This window comes from Triturus cristatus, chromosome 11 (assembly GCF_964204655.1).
Source record: "Triturus cristatus chromosome 11, aTriCri1.1, whole genome shotgun sequence".
NCBI classification, from domain to species: domain Eukaryota; kingdom Metazoa; phylum Chordata; class Amphibia; order Caudata; family Salamandridae; genus Triturus; species Triturus cristatus.
Window position 1 is genome coordinate 530,084,262 of NC_140594.1, and position 19,878 is coordinate 530,104,139.

General features: G+C 48.1%; 1 protein-coding gene across 1 annotated transcript in view; it reads right to left on the reverse strand.

Moving 5' to 3' along the window:
- LOC146784520 (disintegrin and metalloproteinase domain-containing protein 9-like) overlaps nt 1-19,878 on the reverse strand; it is a 1,652,657-nt gene that overhangs the window by 1,075,074 nt on the left and 557,705 nt on the right. The gene's annotated exons all lie outside the window — the stretch shown is intronic.

Sequence of the window (19,878 nt, forward strand, 5' to 3'; positions counted from 1 at the left end):
GCAAATTCAATCTGTGCGGTGTTCCTAACCATTTTGTATATATTTTCTACTCTTTTCTACTTGTATATACTGCATTTAATTCTAATTGTTCATTGTAGTTAATTGATACTTAGGAATTTGCATTTACTGATTTATTTGGCCTACCATCTTAAACATTGCATTAATAAACTTGTGTGTGTTATTTTAAATGCACCCACATTTGTTTTCTTGTCTTGCCTAAAGGGAGTGCTGTGTCCTTTCTTCATCTTTAGAAGTGCAGCTCAAAGTGTATTATTTAAAGGTGTAGTGGTATATTTGCCTCCAAGGTGGGAGTGCAGGGTTTGGGTGTGTGTGTTATTTTAAAAGCACCTGGATTTGTCTTTTTGCCTCCAGAGTGGGAGTGCTGTGCAAATGTGTATTATTTAAAGGTGCAGTGGTACATTTGCCTCCCAGGTGGGAGTGCAGGGTTTGGGTGTGTCCTTTTAGTGAAATGCACATTCATTACAAACTCCACATCTGTGGATCGGCAGCACCAGGCAACAGTGGCCAAGGCAGCCATGGTGAAGGCCAATAACAACCAGCAAGCAAAAGCCAAGAGGGAGCGCTATACTAAAGGCTTCTTGAAGATTTGTGACTACACCAACCCGACCCACACACAACAACAAGGTAGCTTCCACAGCGAATGGAATATTACCACCCATCAAGGACACTAGGGAATTCTTTAAGAGATAGATGGAGGAAATTTGTATAGACTTGTCCTTGCTGCAGTAGGATATTCACAACACAGTGGAACAGGTTACGGAAGTTGAAACAAATAAGTTACTTACCTTCGGTAACGATATATCAGTAAGAGACATATATTACGTTAGGGTCTGGGACACCACAACCCTGACTATGTGTAGGAGGATACCCGAGTACCTTACAGCCCCATGCCTTTGTTTTCCTTTCAGCCCTCGAGCCCTTCTTCCTCTTCCATTTTGTATGCCGGGGATGACCCACAGAAACCTCCCTATGGATCCTTTAAGACATGGAGGCCAGGCGAATCCGGAGAGACTGGAACCACCCCCTGGTGGGAGGAGCTGGCGGACCCAGGAAGTGAAAGCGACGTGGAGGAAGGAGAGAGGCGTTCAACGTCGGCGTGGAGGACCGAAGACGGCATTCGGAGGACCGCGATAATCGGAAACTCCAACGTGGCGAAGACCTGGACGGGAGACCCGAGGAGAACAACCACACTGAGGCGTCAGCGAGGGAGCCAGGAGGCCAACGACCCCACGAGGTGCCCGGTCATGCTCCCGGAGGAGCGTGGCTCACCCAGGTGCGTACTCTGTTCCGCGGGCGATGGTGGTAGGTAGGAGAAAGGTCGGGGGTGTTACGAGGGGCTGAATCTGCTACCTGCTACCTCCCACGGCCTACCTAGGCCCCGTGCCCTTTCTACTCACTGGTGACAGTACTTTCTACACCACCAAGCATGACGGGGGGGGGGGGTTTCCTTGCTCTACGATTGTAAGTTAAAGAGGCCACAGCCCTGATACCTTTCTTCCCCTGAGAACACCTGGATCCTACCTCGCACCAGAGTTCGTGGGGGAACCTATCCGCTGCCAAAGAAAATGGCTAATTACCCTCCTTCCTGGCACATCAAAGAACGGAGACATTTCTTTTGTTAAAAGACTATTGCAATTAAAACGGCTAATAAAAAGCAAAGAACAAAACCTTTATCACCGGCCCTGCCTCATTGTATCTGTTTGCCCCGCAACATATTAGTTATGGATTCCTTACCTTGGAATGACCCCCACGCGTCAGACTGGATCCGGAGATTTTTTCTTCAGCAGTACCCCTGCACTTCGTTAGGTGGCGTTGGTTGGATGACGCGGTATCTACTTAGATGCCGCCGCTGCGCACTGACATCACTTCTTTACACAACATTCCACACCAGAAGCGCAGAGCCATGCAAGACACTGACCACTTTTGCACAAAACTAGGGCCCTGAAAGGAAGTCCCTCACCCTAGAAGTCAGTTGGCAGACCGGGGAGGATGGGTGGGGTGGTAAGGAATCCATGACTAATATATGTCTCTTACAGATATATCATAACCGAAGGTAAGTAACTTGTTCATCTGAAAGAGACTATTAGTTATGAATTCCTTACCTTAGACTAGATACCCCAGCAATACCAACCCCGGAGGTGGGCTGCAAACTAAGTTCACACCAGAAAGTCCTGAATAACTGAACGGCCAAAGAAGCTTTCTCTCCAGACTTGGCTGTCCAAGCAGTAGTGTTTGGTGAACGTGTGCAAAGAAGCCCACGTGGCAGCCTGGCATTTGTCATGAAGGGGGACTTCAAGTCCCACAGCAGTTGACTGCCGTCATCCTGGTGGAATGGGCGCGCAGCCCTGCTGGAGGTTCCTTTCTCGCTAAGGAACAACAAATTTTGATGGAAAGAACGACCCATCGAATGATGGTCCGCTTTTGCAGGGCCCGACCTTTCTTGGCGCTCACATAGCCAACAAAGAGCTGATCATCTACCCGGAATTGTTTTGTGCGATCCAGATAAAATGAAAGTGCATGTTTTGGATACCTACAGTGGAGCATCTCCTCCTCTTTAGAAGGATGCAGGTGCGGTTAGAAGGAGGGCAAAGAGATGGTCTGTCCTATGTGGAAAGAGGTAACCACTTTGGGAAGAAAAGAAGGCCTGGTGCGAAGGACAATCTTGTCCGGAAGAACACCCAGGAAAGGAGGTTTAGAAGAAAGAGCCTGAAGCTCACTCATCCTGTGAGCGGAGGAGATGGCAACCAAAAAGGCAGTTTTGAGAGTCAAGAGTCTAAGAGGACAATTAAGTAGCTGCTCGAAAGGAGCACACCAGTCCCACTGGAGCATTACGAAAGGAATAGGAGGAAACATGTGAGTAATGCCCTTATGGAAGCGAATAACAATAGGGGACTTGAAAAGAGAAGGCTGGCCAGGAAGCCGAAGAAAGGTCGAAATGGCCGAAAGATAGCCATTAGAGTGCCCAGAGCAGAGCCCTGCTGGGCCAAAGAAAGAATGAAGAGGGGAACCTCTGAAAGGGGAGCAGAAAGAGGATCTAAAGCCTTTGCTGCGCACCACGCTACAAACTTGTTCCATCTACAGGCGTATAACGTTTTAGTGGAGGGATGACTGGCTGTCAAGATAACGTTACAGACTTTGGGAGGAAGGTCAAGAGCTGTCAACTGTCGCTGCTCAATCTCCACGCAAGGAGGTGGAGGCTGGACAGGTTCAGGTGGAAGAAGGTCCCCTGCTGCTGCGACAGAAGATCCTCCCGAAGAGGCAGTCTGATCGGAGGATTGATGGCAATGTGCAAGAGCTCGGGATACCACTCTTCATGCCCAGTCTGGGGCCACAAGAATGACTTGGGCCCGGTCGTGCTTGATCTTCTTCAGCACTCTGGGTAGAAGTGGTATAGGCGGAAAGGCGTATAGAAGACCGCAACTCCACTCGCAATGAAAAGCTTTGCCGAGCGAGTGCCGCCTTGGAAATTACAACTTGCAGAACTGCTGACATTGTGCGATCTCTTCAGTGGCGAATAGATCTAACCAAGGCTCTCCCCGCGGCTGAAAGAGACCTTGCGCAACCTCTGAGTGAAGACACCATTCGTGATCCATCATGCACCTGCGGCTGAGTTTGTCGGCCCTGGCGTTCAGAGAACCTGCCAGGTGTTGAACCACCAGGGACATGCCCTGATGCTCCAGCCACTTCCAGAGACGAAGTGCCTCCTGACATAGGGTCCATGACCAGGGATTCCAGTTTGTTTGTTGCAGTACCACATGGCGGTTGTATTGTCTGTGAAAACCTTCACTACTCTCCCTTTGACAGAAAGAAGGAATGCCTTCAGTGCAAGACGGATCGCCCGAAGCTCCAGAAGGTTGATGTGGAGCCCGGACTCCACCGGAGACCAGAGACCTCTGATCTCCGCCTCTCCCATGTGGCCGCCCCACCCCAGAAGTGATGCATCGGTCACCACTGTGAACTCTGGTTGGGGAAGGGAGAGGGCTCTGCCATTGATCCAACCCTGGTTCTTTAGCCACCACTGCAATTAGTGTGCAGTGCCCTCTGAGATCTGGACGCAGTCGGGAAGATTCCCCTGATACTGTGCCCACTGGAACTTCAGGTCTCACTGCAGAGCCTGTATATGTCACCTGGCGTAGTCCACTATCAGGATACAAGAGGCCATGAGGCCCAGTAGCCGCAGGGTAATTCTCGCCGAAACCCGGGATAGAGGCTGAAAGATCGGAATCATAGTCCGAATATCCTGGACTCGCTGCTCGGGAGGAGAAGCCAGAAACTGCGCTCTGATGAAAAGGAGCTTCTGAGAGGGGATCAGTAGTGACTTCGGCACGTTGATGGTGAACCACAGCAAATGTAGGAGGCCTGTCGTAGTCTGGAGGTGGGAGACGACAGCCTTGGGCGAGCCAGCCTTCAACAGCCAGTCGTCGTGAACCGCAGGTAATGCCGATGGGCCGGCAGGACGGGGATGTGAAAATAAGCGTCCTTCAAGTCCAACCCTACCATCCAGTCTCCAGCATCGAGGGCCTACAGGACCTGAGCCAGTGGCAACATTTTGAACTTCTCCTTCCAGAGGAAGCAGTTGATGTTCCTGAGATCCAAGACAGGACGCAGGCCCTTCTCTTTCTTGGTCACCAGAAAGTAGTCGGAATATAAACCACGCCCTGCTTCGGGGACAGGAACACGCTTGATGGCTCCCTTGGCCAAGAGAGCCATGACTTCCTGTTGGAGAAGGGCCAAGTGATCCTCCGACATGCGATGAAATTGAGGTGGCATGGATGGTAGTCTTGAAGGGGAGGTAGTAGCCCCTTTGGACTATCTGCAAAACCCACCTGTCTGACGTGATGGTGAGGAGCCACTGGGGGAGGTGATGGTGAATCCTGCCGCCCACTGGCGAATGGTGGCCCTGAAATGTCGGACAAGGAGGGCTTGGAGGCTCCTGTAGAGGGGGCGCTGGTGGATTGGCCCGCCTACTGGCCCCCAGACACACGACGGTGGGTCCCACTTCTCCAGCCGCACAAGGGTTGGACATCCGGTGGCTCTGGATGGAACGTGGCGGTGCCCCCCTTCCGTAGCCACAAAGGGGCAAAAAGCAGACTGCATGGGGCGAGAGGTGGAAGCGAAGCCCAAGGACCTGGCCGTAGCTCTGGAGTACTTAAAACGCTCTAGCACGTTGTCTGCTTTGTCGCCAAACAAGCGACGGCCATCAAAGGGCATGTCCAAAAGTGTAGCTTGGACACTGCCCGAAAAGCCAGTGGACCTCAGCCAGGCATAGCGTCGTAGGGCTACTGATGTTGAAATCGTCCTATCTAGACAGTCTGCAGTGTCCGTCCCACACCGTATGGCAAACTTCGCTGCGTCTCTCTCTTCACCCACTGCACCGGAGAGCACGGCCCAGGCCTCTACCGGGCACTGAGGCAGCACCTGTGTGACCACGTCCCACACAGAATGGGAGTAACGGCCCAAGAGACATGCGGTGTTCACTAACTGTGCCTAAGCTGGAGGACGAAAACATTTTCTTCCCAAGATGGCCCAGCTTCTTGTATTTCCTATCAGGTGGTGCGGAAGGGAAAGTGCCCTTAGAAGTTGAGGCTTGGACCACCAAGCTCTAAGGGGTGGGGTGTTGGGAGAGCAAAATGGGGGCGCCCAGGGACAGGCAGTGGTGTCAGCAATCATCTTATCCACAGGAGCTTCTGTGTTGGGCTTGGGCCAAGTGCCCAAAAGGATGTTCGTGAGGGCCTCATTGAACGGCAGCATGGGCTCTGAAGAGGCCGTTGCCGGTTGAAGCACCTCGGTCAGGAGATTAGTCCTGACCGCCACCATAGGAAGCTTGAGCTTTAGGGCCTCAGCCACCCTACACAACACCACTGCGTATGATGCATCCTCCTCCGTAGCCACGGTAGGGGGTGAAAGCCTGCCAAGGTCTGGGGAAGTGTCCAGACCACTGGCCTCACCCAACTCCTCTCTCCAGTCTGGTTTTTCCAACTAGTCTTCCAGAGGGTCCACAGACCCCTCCCAGTCCTCCTTACCCTCCTCTGGTAGCCACTCAGGGTGATAGGGAACACCAGGGGGGAACAGAGGTACAAAAGTTCCGGTCGGCGCCTGTCCCGATGTCGGTCCAGCTCCATGTCCACGTTGAGGGGAAGGCTGGGGTCGACATCAGTAGGGGACACAACCGGCATCAGAGGTGTAACCACTGGATTCCGTGCCAGAGGAGGTGTCACAAGGTCGACCGGCACTGATCCTGACACAGGCCTGGATCCCTGGGGGCCCTGCGGTGCAGAAGCTACCGGCATCGAAGGCCTAGAGCCCCCAGCCGAGTCCGCGGGGCCTGAAGGCGCCGGTGGAGTCGGGCTGCCGAAAAATAGAATGGAAGGCTTCGCAAAAGCTACGAAGCTGGGCAGGGGTCGCTCCTGCTCCTGGAAAGGGAGGGAGGCTCGGAGTAGACCCAACTGGCTCCGGGGGCGGAGCCGGGCGACTACCTTCCGCAGACCACATCACGCCTGCCGACGGACAGGGAGAACGTGAAAAGTGATGGTGCATTTTTGGCTTCTTTTTGTGCTTCGACTTACCCGAAGACTAGGAATGGTGGTGATGGCTCTGCGACCGGTCCCACGACCTCCCTCTTGACCGAGACCTCAAGCAGCGCGGAGCCAACTGCCGGGCCTCCAAAAGCTTTTGGGACCACTCCTGCAAAGACTTCAGGCCATGGCCCGGCAATCGGAGCACGACCTCGGGTCGTTATCGCGCTCCAGGCACCAGAGGCACACAAGATGGGGGTTCCGTCACTGATATCAGCTTGTTGCAGGAGCCACAAGGCTTAAAGACGGTCCACAGAGATAACATCCCTGTGCACCAGGAATCGTAACGACTCAAAAAGACGTCAACAAAAAGTCGCAACAATGGAGTCAAAAGTGATTCGAGGTACCACTCTCTCCGGATCTGCGATGGCTGGCGTGGAAAAAGAAAGAACTGACGTCAGCGCTCAGGGGCAGCATATAAGTAGATAGCGCAATGTCATTCCGGCAACCACGAAGCCAACGACGAACGCGGAGTGGACCGGCACCACCTACCGACGTGCAGGGGTACTGCTAAAGAAAAATTCTCTGGATCCAGTCTGACGCCTGGGGGTAATTCTAAAGGGAGGAATCCATAACTAATTGTCCTTTCAGATTACAGAAAACAATGGAACTTGATATCTGTCTTGAAATGCTCTGTTTAGTGAGAGGGAAAACTTCTCTAGGTGCACTGTACGCTATAAAAAGTTTAGGCATCGTTTGACGTCCGGAGAGTGCAGAGCACGCTCCGCTGAAGTTTGTGGAGTTGGAAAAAATTATTTCAAAATGATTGGTTCATTAAGATGAAAATCCAAAGGAACCTTGGGAATGAACTTAGGGTTTGTTCGTGGAATAACTTTGTCATGTTTGAATTGTAAGAAAGGTTCCTGGATAGTAAACGCCTGGAGTTCCCTAATCCTTCTTGTTGAAGTAAGGGCTAGGAGGAGAGCGACCTTCCAGGATAGGAACTTTATATCTTCTCTGTGAATCGGTTTAAATGGATATTTCATTAATTGGCTAGCACTGTATTCAGCTGCCATGCAGGAGGAGGGGCCTGAATTGGAGGGAACATTCTGAACAGGCCTTTGAGAATCTGTTTGACCAGCCTGCTGGACCATTGAGCTGGAACATTTTCCGATCTGAGAAAACTGGAGAAGGCAGCTAAATGAACTTTAATTGATGCACGAGCTAAGCCGGAGCAAGCCATATGTAGAAATAGGGAAAAACTTTCTCTGGAGGTGAATGGAGATGATAGACTTTAGATGATGCACACCAGATGTAGAATCTCTTCCATTTGAGCGAATAAGTCCTGTTAGGGCTATCCGATCTTGCCCTAGCCAGCACATGCCTACACTTCTGTGAGATCCTTAAATGTTGAAATTCTTGGGACTCAGGAGCCAAGCTGATAATGTCAGAGAGCTGGGGTTCAGATGACATACTTGTCCCTGGTTCATCATCAAAAGGGCTGGAAATGGCTTTAGATGGATCGGAGACTTGATTGAGAGTAGCTGAAGTTCGGTTTACCAATGTGGGTGAGGCCAGGCTGGGGCTATTAGTATGATCTTGCAGGGTTTCGTCTTTAACTTTTTTAGTACTCTTGGAAAGAGAGGAATGGGGAGAAATGCGTAAGCAAATATTCCGGACCAAGCTATTGAAAAGGCATTCACCCATGAACCGTGATGGTGACGCCAACTTGCAAAGTACCAGCATTTCGCGTAGTGAGGTGTTGCGAACAGGTCTATATTCAGCTTGCCCCATTGGAAGCAATTGCTGTCAAGAGTGCGTTAATTCAGTTCCCGCTCGTGGCAGGTCGTCTTTAGTCTGCTCAATGTATCCGCTATGATGTTCTGCTTTCCTGGAACGTACTCCGCTGTTATATCCACTTTGTGCTGAATCGCCCAGCGCCAGATAAGTTGAGCTTCCTGAGAGATCAGGGGAGATCTTGTTCCTCCTTGTTTGTTCAGGTAGTGTATTGTCCTGGTATTGTCTGTTCTGACAAGCACCGAAGCATTGTGTATTCAACTGCTCTCAACTCGAGAAGATTGATATGAAGATCTCGATGGGAGGGTGGCCATTTTCCGCTGACTTGCAAGTCTTGAAGGAAAGCACCCCAGCCTTCTAGAGATGCATCGGTTGTGATCACGAGAGGAGCAGCCTGAGACAGGAAAGACAAACCTTGCAATAACTTGTTAAGTTGCGTCCACCAGTCAAGCACCACAATTATGGGTGGGGTAACCTGTATCAGATCGTCGAATGTGCCCTCTATCTGCACCCATTGTTTGTTTAAAGATTCCTGAAGAGGACGCATATGGAGATGACAATGAGGTATGAAGGGAATACAGGAAGACATCATCCCTAGGAGGGATTTGTAAAGGAGTACCGAAAGAAACTTACGTTTTTGGACCAGTTTCTTCAAGGATATTAGTCTTTGTTGCCTCTCCAATGTGTGATACACCTTGTTTTTGATGGTGTCCAGGATAGAAAGACCAGCCAACGGGATAGTTGCAGAATCGATTTTTCTATATTTAATGTGAGCCAAATTCCTGAAAAGTTGCAGACAGGCTTTGGTAGATGCCCTTGCTGCTTTGTAAGTGGGGGCCTTGATACGCCAGTCAATGAGGTAAAGAGAAATTTGATGATGTTGTTGCCTCGGATATGCTGCAATTGGCGCTAGGCACTTCGTGAAGAAGCGGGGAGCTGATTTTAGTCCAAAAGGTGGGACGCGGAACTGATAATGCCTGCCGGCCACCGTGAATCTTGGAAACTTCTTTTGTTTTCGGCGTATGAGTATATAAAAATATGCATCCTGAAGATCCAGAGACGACATGTAATCGTTTCCGTTGAGGAGGTGTAACACATCTTGAATAGAGATCATGCGGAACAACTGTTTTTTTGAGGAATTTGTTCAGGCTCCTTAAATCCAAGATCGGCCTCCACTTCCTAGACTTCTTGCGAATCAAGAAGAAATGGAAGTAGAAACCTTCTCCTCTTTGATTGATGAGAACTCGTTTTATTGCTCCTTTTTGCAACATGTTGGTAACTTCCATATTTAAAAGATGTAGGTGTTTTTGAAAACGAGGCAGAGGAGGTGTTGGTGGAGGAATCTTTATCAATTCCAAAGAGTGGCCGAATTGGATTAGGTGTAGAACCCATTGATCAGATGTTATTTCCTTCCAATGTTGAAATCATAGGGATATTTTGCTGCCCACCGAGGTATGAATAGGCGGAGCAGAGGCCGACAGATGGGAGTAGTCATTGGTGGCGACTGGTGTCCTTGCCCTGGCGTCCTGATTTTCCTGTGAAGGAAGACTTGTTGTAACCTGCCGCAGGTGGTTGGCGGTGAGTAAATTGAGGCCTGTATTGTTGAGTGGAGGAAGAATAGGCTGGGTAGCAAAACTGTTGGTTGCCTCCTCTGTAAGATTGGTAACCTTTTCCTCTGGAGCCACGAAAAGGCATTGTCTTGTACTGTTAGGTACCTAAAGACTTAGCTGTATCTGTGTATTTTTTAAATGCCTGTTGAGCTTCTTCAACGTGGCTGCCAAATAACGCTTCTCCGTTATAAGGTAGATCTAGAATTTTGATTTGTGCCTTAGGCCTGAATGAAGTGGCTTTCAGCCAACCTTAACACCTCAGGACGGCTGCTCCAGCTAGTTGCCGGAAACCAGTGGACACAACAGCCATAGCCCAGTCTATTATTTCTGAGGCGGACAGCATGCCGTCTAGAAGGTTTTTCTTGCTTCCTCCCTGACTTCTGGTTGAAAGCCAATCCACGAAAGGTGCCATATCCGACCACATTTGCCTATTATAATGGCCCAGTAAAGTCAGGGAATTCGAAGCTTGTACTGTTAAGGCCGACATCGTCGAAAAACGCTTTCCAATGTTGTCGAGTCTTCTACCCTCTTTTTAGGGTGGTGCAGTCAGAAGGGCCGAAGGGTTCTTAGATTGTCGCTGCGCTGCTTGCGAGATCACAAATCTAGTTTTTGATGACCTATTAAACAAGCGGGAGCATTATCTGGAGCTTTGTATTTTTGTGTCTAGCCTTGGCAACACAGGTGGAACAGTTGCTGAGTTTTGCATGATTCTCAGTCCCTCTTTCCAAATATAATCATTTATCGGGATAGACCTTACTGATTTCCTGTAAGTCTCTTTAAAATCATACAGGAATCAATCCTGTTGCTGCACGGGCATTGGTAACTAAAAACGCTTGGCTGCTCTCCCCAGAAGATTATGGAAACCTCCATTATCCTACGGAGGTGAATCCACTTGGGGAGGAAATGGAGTTGCTTGTGGGGGGTAATGTAAGAATCCCACTCATCTTGATGAATTTCACATTATTTTCTCGCTATTTCCTCTTCAGAGAATGACAACTGTTGCACAGGAGCAACCTAAAGAGCAAGACGAACACTTGGAGACCCCATCTGTAGAGAAGGGGAGCAAACCTGTGCTTCCGGAGGCGGAGGAGGAGGCTCTGGAGGAAATCTCCTCTTATAGTCTGCTAGCGTAAATTGCAGATCCGGGACCAGATTCGAAGAAAGACACATCACATCCTGTTGTCGTTGTTGATGTGAATAGTAGTTAATGGTATTCTTGCAATTTTATGTTTTTCTTTCCTCGTCGACGAGGGTTGCTTTACGGCCAAATTTTGATTCGTCGATAGACTCACCTTAGTCGACGTTGAATCGTCGGAGACAAGGATTTTTGACAACGCTGACAAAGTGGCTACCATCGTCGATATAAAGATGATACCCATCTACAAGGGTTGTCCCATTGACAGAATCGACGACGATGGAGAAATCAAGGCCCCCTTCGACGAGGTCGATGACAAGGTGAGTCATTGATGGATGGACCGTCATCGAGAAATGGCCTGACGACGACGATTTTGAGGAAACAATCTGCTTCGTCGACAATCTTGGAGCCTGACCTGTCAACGATGACGTCGTCAACGAAGACATCGACGCTGACAAAACAGTGACGGTAGTGACTGTAGGCGCCGTCGACATAACCAAAACCACATCGGGAGAGGATTTTCTTGTCGACGGAGGTGTCGTCAACGAGCTGTCCATCGCAGTTCTGAGGTAGGCTGTTTAAAGGTATGCTTCAGCTTCAGAGGAGGAGTAGAAGGTTCTGAAGCTGGCTTCTTAGCAGACAATAACTTCTTTTCTTGGTGAGAAATTTTGCTAACAGACCAAGCATGCTTCTGAAAGGATTCAGATGACTTTTTTGATGCTTTCTTTGGTGGCTGCAAAGATGTACCTGCAGGGTCATATAAGGGTCTTTTTTTAGGCGTCTTGGAGGAGGATTTTGAAGAAGTATCACTTTCCTCATCAGAGACCACCGTGTCCCTGTTTATAAGCCTCTGAAGCCACAAAAGAAGCCTTACTTCCTGATCTTTCAAAGTCTTTGTAGAGAAAATCCGACATACCTTACAATCCTTAGCCTTGTGTTCAGGACAAAGGAAGTAAAGGCAGTCCTTGTGTGGATTATCAATATGTAGTCTTTTCTGTCTGCAAGTACCACAGAATCTGAAGAGACTTTTCTTGGGTGTATCTGACATGATGGGCCTGAGTTTAATCCACCTCAAAACATATATATAGGATTAGAAGTATATCAGACTGGATAAAACACTTCAAAATAGAGTTGAAAAGGAAAAAGCTGAGCAGAGCTCAGTGCAGACTCCCTTAGCATGACGTTCGGTAGAGAATCTGAAGAACTGGAGCTTTTCTCAGGAAGGTTCTACAGGGTGGTGTCTATTGATTGGCTGGTTCTAAGTTTTAGTCCTTTTTTATAAGGAGAGGGCTATGTTACAAAGGATTTTAAGGCCTAGGGCCATATGTTCTATGTCTAATAGGACAATACTTTTAATAATACCGGGGGCTCAAGCATGTGAATCTGTGAAAGTTCCAATACTGGAGTAACCTGGATCCCACTAGAGGGTCTTTCTAGGTGCTTCATCATTAAAAAAGCCTGTAGGGCATTGATGGCCAGGACCACCTCCTGGCCCCCTTTGAGGCCCATTATAGTTTGCATCCTTAAATTTAGTGACACTCTGAGAGCTTCATAAACAATAGGTACTGTTTTGTTTGTAAAACACAAAATAATGGTGCACCCAAATTATATGTGCTCTGGGCTCTTTCATGGCAGATAAGCAAGAACTCAATGCCCTGCAAGTGAAATATGTGATATTGTTCCTCGTTAACCTCAGGCTTAAGTTTTAAAGGCAAGTCCTTTTTCAATGCACTGGTAACTGCATGGACGAGAATGAGGAGAAAAAGGCGTTGCAGCAGATGACAGAACACCCTCTGTTAGACTTGAAGGAAAATGCTACTTACCCAGTATGCATCTGTTCTTGGCATGTAGAGTTGTAGATTCATATGCATTAACATAGGTCGCCATCTGGTGTTGGGCTCGGATGTTTGCACTTTGTTTTTCTTCGAAGAAGTGTTTGTGGTCACAAAGTAGACGACTCCTCCTTACGGTGATAGTGCACATGGGCATCGACTCCATCTCCAGATTGGTTTCGCCAAAAAGGGTGATGATGGAGTTAGTAAGAATAGAAAGAGATGTCCGTGTGTGTTGTATCTAAGTAAGGTAATTCTGCAGCAGATAAAGGTACCCGGGGAGGTGGGTGGGTGCATATGAATCTACAGCTCTACATGCCAAGAACAGATGCATACTGGGTAAGTAGCATTTTCCGTTCTATTCATATGAGCTGTAGATGATATGTGTTAGCATAGACTATACAGCAGTTATCTTCCCAGCGGTGGCTGACCTGTATCTGTTGCAGTAGTTTGAAAAAATGTTCTCAAGACAGCCTAGCCCACACTAGCTTGTTGTTTTGCATGCACATCTACACCGTAGTGTTTTGTGAATGTGTGAGGTGTAGACCAAGTTGCAGCCTTACAGATGTCATCTAAGGGTATATTCCCTAAGAATGCCATAGAAGCCCCTAGTTTGCGTGTGGAATGCGCTCTAGGGGGAATAGTTAATGTGCATTGGCTTTAATGTAGTATATTTGGATGAATTTGACTATCCATTGTGCAATACCAGTTTTTGAAACTGGATTGCCTTGATGCGGTGGTGAAAAAATAAAGATTTGTTCAGTTTTTCTAAAAGATTTAGTTCTTTCAATATAATAAAGTATTGCTCTTTTAACATCTAGTGTGTGAAGAGCACGCTCTGCCACCAAGTCTGGTTGAGGGAAAAACACTGGTAGTTCAACAGACTGATTGAGGTGAAAGGCAGAAACAACTTTAGGTAAACATTTTGGATTGGTCCTAAGAACCGCTTTGTTGTGATGAATTTGTAAAAATGGTTCTTGTATGGTTAGTGCCTGGAGCTCACCAATTCTTCTTAAGAGATGTGATGGCTATAAGGAAGGCTACCTTCCAAATGAGGAACTGTAGTTCACATTTGTGCAGAGGCTCAAATGGTGGTCCCATAAGTCTTGTAAGGGCAGTATTAAGGTTCCAAACTGGAGAGGGTGGAACTCTAGGGGGAATGATTCTTTTGAGTCCTTCCATAAATGCTTTGATAGCAGGGACTCTAAACAAGGACAAGTGTTGTCTGTTCTGTAGATAAGCGGCTATTGCAGCAATATGCAATTGTTTATGTGTATGCTAAGTTACAGCGTTGTAGGTATAAGAGTTCGCAAATCATGTTTTGAATGGAAGCATCTAATTAATTGATTTGTTTGTACAGTAAATTACAAATCGTTTCCACTTTGCTGCATAGCTTGCTCGTGTGGTAGGACGTCTAGCATCTTTAATGACGTTCATGCAGTCTGGTGGGAGATTAAGGTAGCCAAACTATGATTTCAGGTGCCAGATTGCAGGGTTGAGTCGAGTGGGATCTGGATTTCTTATTTCTCCATGGTTCTGAGTGAGAAGCTTGGGTGAGAGGTGTAGTTGTTGATGAGGAACTACAGATAGTTCCAACAGGGTTGTGAACCAAGGTTGTCGAGCCCATGTGGGAGCAACCAGGATCATTGTGAGGGAATGCTGTTGGAGCTTTGGAACCAGTAATGGAATGGACGGGAGAGGCGGAAAAGCATAAGCAAATGTCCCTGACCAGTTGATCCATAGCGCATTGCCTTTGGAGAACGGGTGTGGATACCTGGACTCGAAGTTCGGGCATTTTGCGTTCTGGTGTGTGGCAAACAGATCTATTTCGGAGTAGCCCCGCATTTAAAAGAATGGAATAAGAACTCAAGAATGTAATTCCCATTCATGGATCTGTTGTTGTTGACAACTGAACAGATCTGCAATGTAATCGTCTACTCCTGGAAGGTGTTCCGCAAGGACATATATTTTTGGAGGTATGGCCCATCTCCATATGCGTTGAGCTAGTCGCGGGAGCTGTAAGGAGTGTGTCCCTCCCTGTTTTTGTATATATTACATTGGTGTCATGTTGTTCATACGGACTAGGACAGCTTTGCGGACTAGATGGACTTGAAAGGCTTTAAATGCTAGAAAAATTGGCAGTAGTTCCAGGTGGTTAATGTGGAACTGTTTTTGTTGTAGAGTCCACAAGCCCTGAATGGTATGATTTTGAAGATGAGCTCCCGGAGGAACGTCCGCCCTTTGGAAAGGTTTTGTGTGTTCCACCACTGCAGAGAGCGATGGGTGCGGCTGTCTACCAACACCAGATCTGTTGACAGGGCTTGAGCCTTGTTCCACTGACGTGCTAAGCATTCCTGTAGAGGACACGTTTGGAGTCTTGCATAAGGGACAATTAGAATGCAAGAGGCCATCATCCCGATTAACTGCATGAATACTCGCGCTGGTAATGAGTGTTGAGATTGAAATTGAGATATTAGAGCCTGCATGTAGCTTATCCTGACTGGGTTATGGTATACTAGAGCTTTGCAAGTGTCTACTGTAGCTCCTAGATATATTTGTGTGTTGGACGGTTGGAGGTCGTACTTGGTGAGGTTTACAGTGAAACCCAAGTGGTGAAGCAACTGAATTGTCTTGTGGGTGTGTTGAACACAGCTGTGTTGTGAGTTGGCCTTTATGAACCAATCGTCCAGATAAGGAAACACGTGAATGTGTTGTCATCTTAAGTGAGCTGCGACTACTGCTAGACACTTGGTGAAAACTCTGGGTGCTGTGGTTACCCCGAACGGGAGGGACTTTGAACTGGTAGTGTTGACCGTCCACCACGAACCTGAGATATTCCCTGTGAGCGGGGTGAATGGGAATGTGGAAGTAGGAGTCCTTTAAATTCAAAGTGGAAAGAAAGTGGCCTTGCTGAAGCAATGGGAGCACCTGTTGGAGGGTGACCATGTGGAAATGATCTGACTGAATGTAGAGGTTGAGCTGTCTGCGCTCTAATATTGGCCTGAGAGAGCCGTCTTTTTTTGGAATGAGAAAATAGAGAGAGTAAACCCCCATGCCCTGATGAGTCAAGGGGACTGGTTCTACTGCATGTTTTTGTAACAGGGAGATAACCTCTTTTTTAGGAGGGTGAGATGTTCTGAGGACATTGCACGATGTCGGAGTGGAATATTTGTGGGAGTGGAGGTAAGTTCCAGGCAATAACCCTACTGAATAATTTGTCTTACCCACGTGTCTGTTGTGATGAAATTCCAGACAGGTAGGAACTGTGAGAGACGTGTCCCGACAAGAGTGGAATGATCGGGGGTAGTGGAGGGAAGTCACTGTTTAATGGCAGGGGAAGTTTGGGTGGAGTTACCTCTGCCTCTTCCCCTATTGTTATTTCATCTGTATCCTCCTCGAAAATATCCTTTGGAGGAGGAAGATTGATTGGGACTTTAAGAGGAGGGGGTATTTTCTGGCGCAGTTGTTTTTGAGCCACCCCTGTAAAAGGAGCGACGAAAGAAGCCCCTATTAGAAGGTAGTTGCAAGGCCCCCATGAATTTGGCAGTCTTGGTGTCTTTTTTCATTTTTTCTAAAGAAGAATAGACTGTTGGCCCAAAAAGATGTTCCTGATCAAAAGGCTGATTAAGTATTGATGATTGTACCTCTTGTTTGAATCCAGAGATTTGAAGCCAAGCATGTTGGCATAGTAAAACGCTGGTGTTAATGGCACGAGATACTGTATCAGCCGCATCGAGGGCGCATTTTATAGAAGTGTTTGTGATGAGCTTACCCTCTTGAATGAGGTCATGAGCTTTCGTTTTGTATTGTTCTGGTAAATGTTGCATTAGTTTTTACAGTTCGTCAAAGTGAGCTCTATCAAAGCGCGCTAACAGAGCTTGAGCATTGGCAATACGCCAATGATTAGCAGCTTGTGATGCGATTCTCTTGCCTGATGCATCTCTAAGTTTGGACTCCTTGTCAGGTCGAGGGGCGTCGCCTGTAGTTTGCGATTTACCTCTTTGGTGTGCGTTAGAGATGACAACAGAATCTAAAGGTACCTGGCCTCTGATATAAACTGGGTCTGTAGGAGCGGCTATATACTTTTTATCCACCCTTGGCGTAAGTATTCTAGCTCTAACAAGGTCTTTGACTACCTCTTTGGCGTGTTGTATTGTGCTTTTAAGCATGGGCAAAGTATTAGTGTTTTTTTGTGAGGGAGCGAAAGTTCCACTAAGAAATTCTCCTCTAGGGGATCAGTATGTAGTTGCACCCCCATGGTACGGAGCAGCACTGTTAATAAGCTGCGCGATGCCAATATTGACATCGGGTGGTCATGGTCTGGAGGGATATAAATCGGGATCATTATTTTGATCTGGATCTTTATCGTAATCATCCCAGGGGTCTCTGTCCTGTGGAATTTTGTCCTCATTGTCATCCCCATCCCCATCCCCATCATTGTTATCCTGTGGCTCAGGGGAGAAAGGTGCTGGTGGTGAGTTTGATGGTGAAATCAATAAGTTTGGATTAAAAGGTGGAGGAGAGGGAGGTATATAAGGGGGAGAGTACCCATGTCTTTTTTCTTCAGAGGTATATGGTAGTCCTCTGGAAGATCCAGCTTCCGTTTTTTAGAAAGTGTAGCTAGAAGTTGTACTGTTTCAGGGTCAATATGTAATTATTTCTGTTTTGGATCCAAAGGGTCTTGTGGAGGAAGTTCTTTGGATGGGGTGTCTTTTTCCTTGTGTTTTGATTCAGAGGATTTCTTAACAAGGTTAGTCTCTAAAGCTTTAAGAGGAGCTGTGTGTTTTTTGAGCTCCGAGCCTTTCGGTGCAGAGTGTTTAGACTCCGAAGGTTTGAGTTTTTACCGGTTGCGGCTCGGAAGGTTTGTCTTTAGTCGGTTTCGGCTCCAAAAGTTTGTCTTTAGCTGATTTCGGCTCTGAAGCTTTGGGTTTAGCTGGTTTCGGCTCCGAAGCTTTGGGTTTAGCTGGTTTCGGCTCCAAAGCTTTGGGTTTAGCTGGTGTCGGCTCCGAAGCTTTGGGTTTAGCTGGTGTCGGCTCTGAAACTTTGGCTTCATGTGGTTTCGGATCCGAGTCTTACGGTGTCGAAGATGTCTTCGGTGCCGAGGGCGAAGCGTCAGGCATGTGCTTGGTTTTGGGTTTCGGTGCCGAAGATGTGGGTTTGGCACCCAAATGGGGTCGGCTTGATCCGGAGCCAGAAGACTTATCCCTATGTTTCATAGTCGGGCCAGAGGGCGGGGCCTCTGAAATGTTTTCACGGTGTCGACCTGGGCCCGAGGGCGAAGGTGATACTGGAACCTTTGTTGTTTTTGTGGGCACTTGGGGCTTGTTACTCACAGTTTGTTGAGCCGGAGTGACGTTCAAGTCATCTTCCATGTCGGAGTCGTCGGCTTCAGACACAGAGATTTGTTCTTCTTCATTGGCGCCGGGCTGTTGGAATTCAGACTCTTTTCCGAAGATATCTGGCACCAGGCTAGTGCCGTGCCACATCTCGTGACGTCGAGCCCGACTGTCACGAATCGTTTTCTTCTGTCAGAATGATCGATAGGCCTTGCAGTTGATGTCTTCGTGCTCCGGTGATAGGCAGAGGTTACAGACCTCGTACAGGTCCGTGTGTGGGAACTTAGCACCACACCCAGGGTATTTCTTAAATGGAGTCATTGTCATGGACTGCTTGCATGGTCGGCGCGAGTAGGTCTCACGGCCCGCGTCAAAGCTTCCACTCAAAGTGGTTGAACTTTATGATGTGCGTCAAAAGGGAAATTGCGATCGAAAACAATACCATAGAGTGGTAAGGATTGTGCGTCGAAAGGGTTCGAAGACGATACCGAAAAAGGAGCGCAGCAATATACATCAGAACCCGATGTTGGAAGAAAACAATCTGGAGATTTTTTATTATTTTTTTATTTACTTGAGTTTCATATAGCGCTGGCTAGACCCGGAGGTATCAGAGCGCTTTACATGAGGAGAGTTACATAGGTTACAAATTACATATTGTTACAGAAGGTACAACAGTTACAAGTTACATTCTTAGGTTAATGGCGTGTAGAGGGGTAAGGGGGTAATGTAAAAGGGTGAGGGGAGGGAGAATTAAGCGGAGCATAGGCATAAGGATAGACAAAGCAGGCAGGTGGAGAGGAATTCAGGGGAGAGAGGAAGGGAAAAGGGAAGTAGCCAAAGAATGAAGGAGGGAAGTGGAGGTGGAGGGGGTGGGGGACACAGCGTGGAGACGGGGAAGTAACTGTGTCTGACGTCTGGCTGGGTGGGACAGGGATCATTCTCAGTCCTCAGTTTTGTGTGATTCCCATTTTCAGGGTGGACTCTCTCAGCGGGGTTGCTGAGACTCCAGGGCATTAAATGCTGGATCCCTCCCCAACAAGGGGAGAGGAGTGCTTTGGTCACAGGTACACTCTGAGGAATTAAGGAGGGAAGAGGTGTGGGAAGGGGGAGGAAACCCAGCAGGAACACAGTGTCCGAAGACTGGTAGGGGACGGCTCCCAGTGGTAAGGGGATCAGTCCCAGTCCTCCACTATGTGTGACACCCTTGTCACTGTGGACTCTCTCAGAGGGGTCTCTGAGACTCCAGGGAAAAGACGATGGATCCAACCCCAACAAGGGGAGTAGGAGTGCTTTGGACAAGGGCATAGTTATGGGGGCCATTTAAGGGAGTCAAGCTGGTAGAGAAAGGCACTCCCTTTAAAAGGGTCTAATGGCATTGCCTCTTCCAACTTGGCTAGCGCCTCATTGACAAAGCATCAAAGCATCAAATCACCAGGTTGGAAGGAGGAGCTCCGTGTTGCTCGTACAGTCGCCATTTTAAGGACATGCAACACGCTTTAAACGAACAGCCGCAGAGCCCCTAATAGAGTAAAAAAATGCGGCAGATACCTTATCGGGTGTGCGTCCGGTTGGATATAAGTTAGATCCTTGGGTTGCTCCAGCATTGTACTTTGATGGCGCCGCCTTCGACCA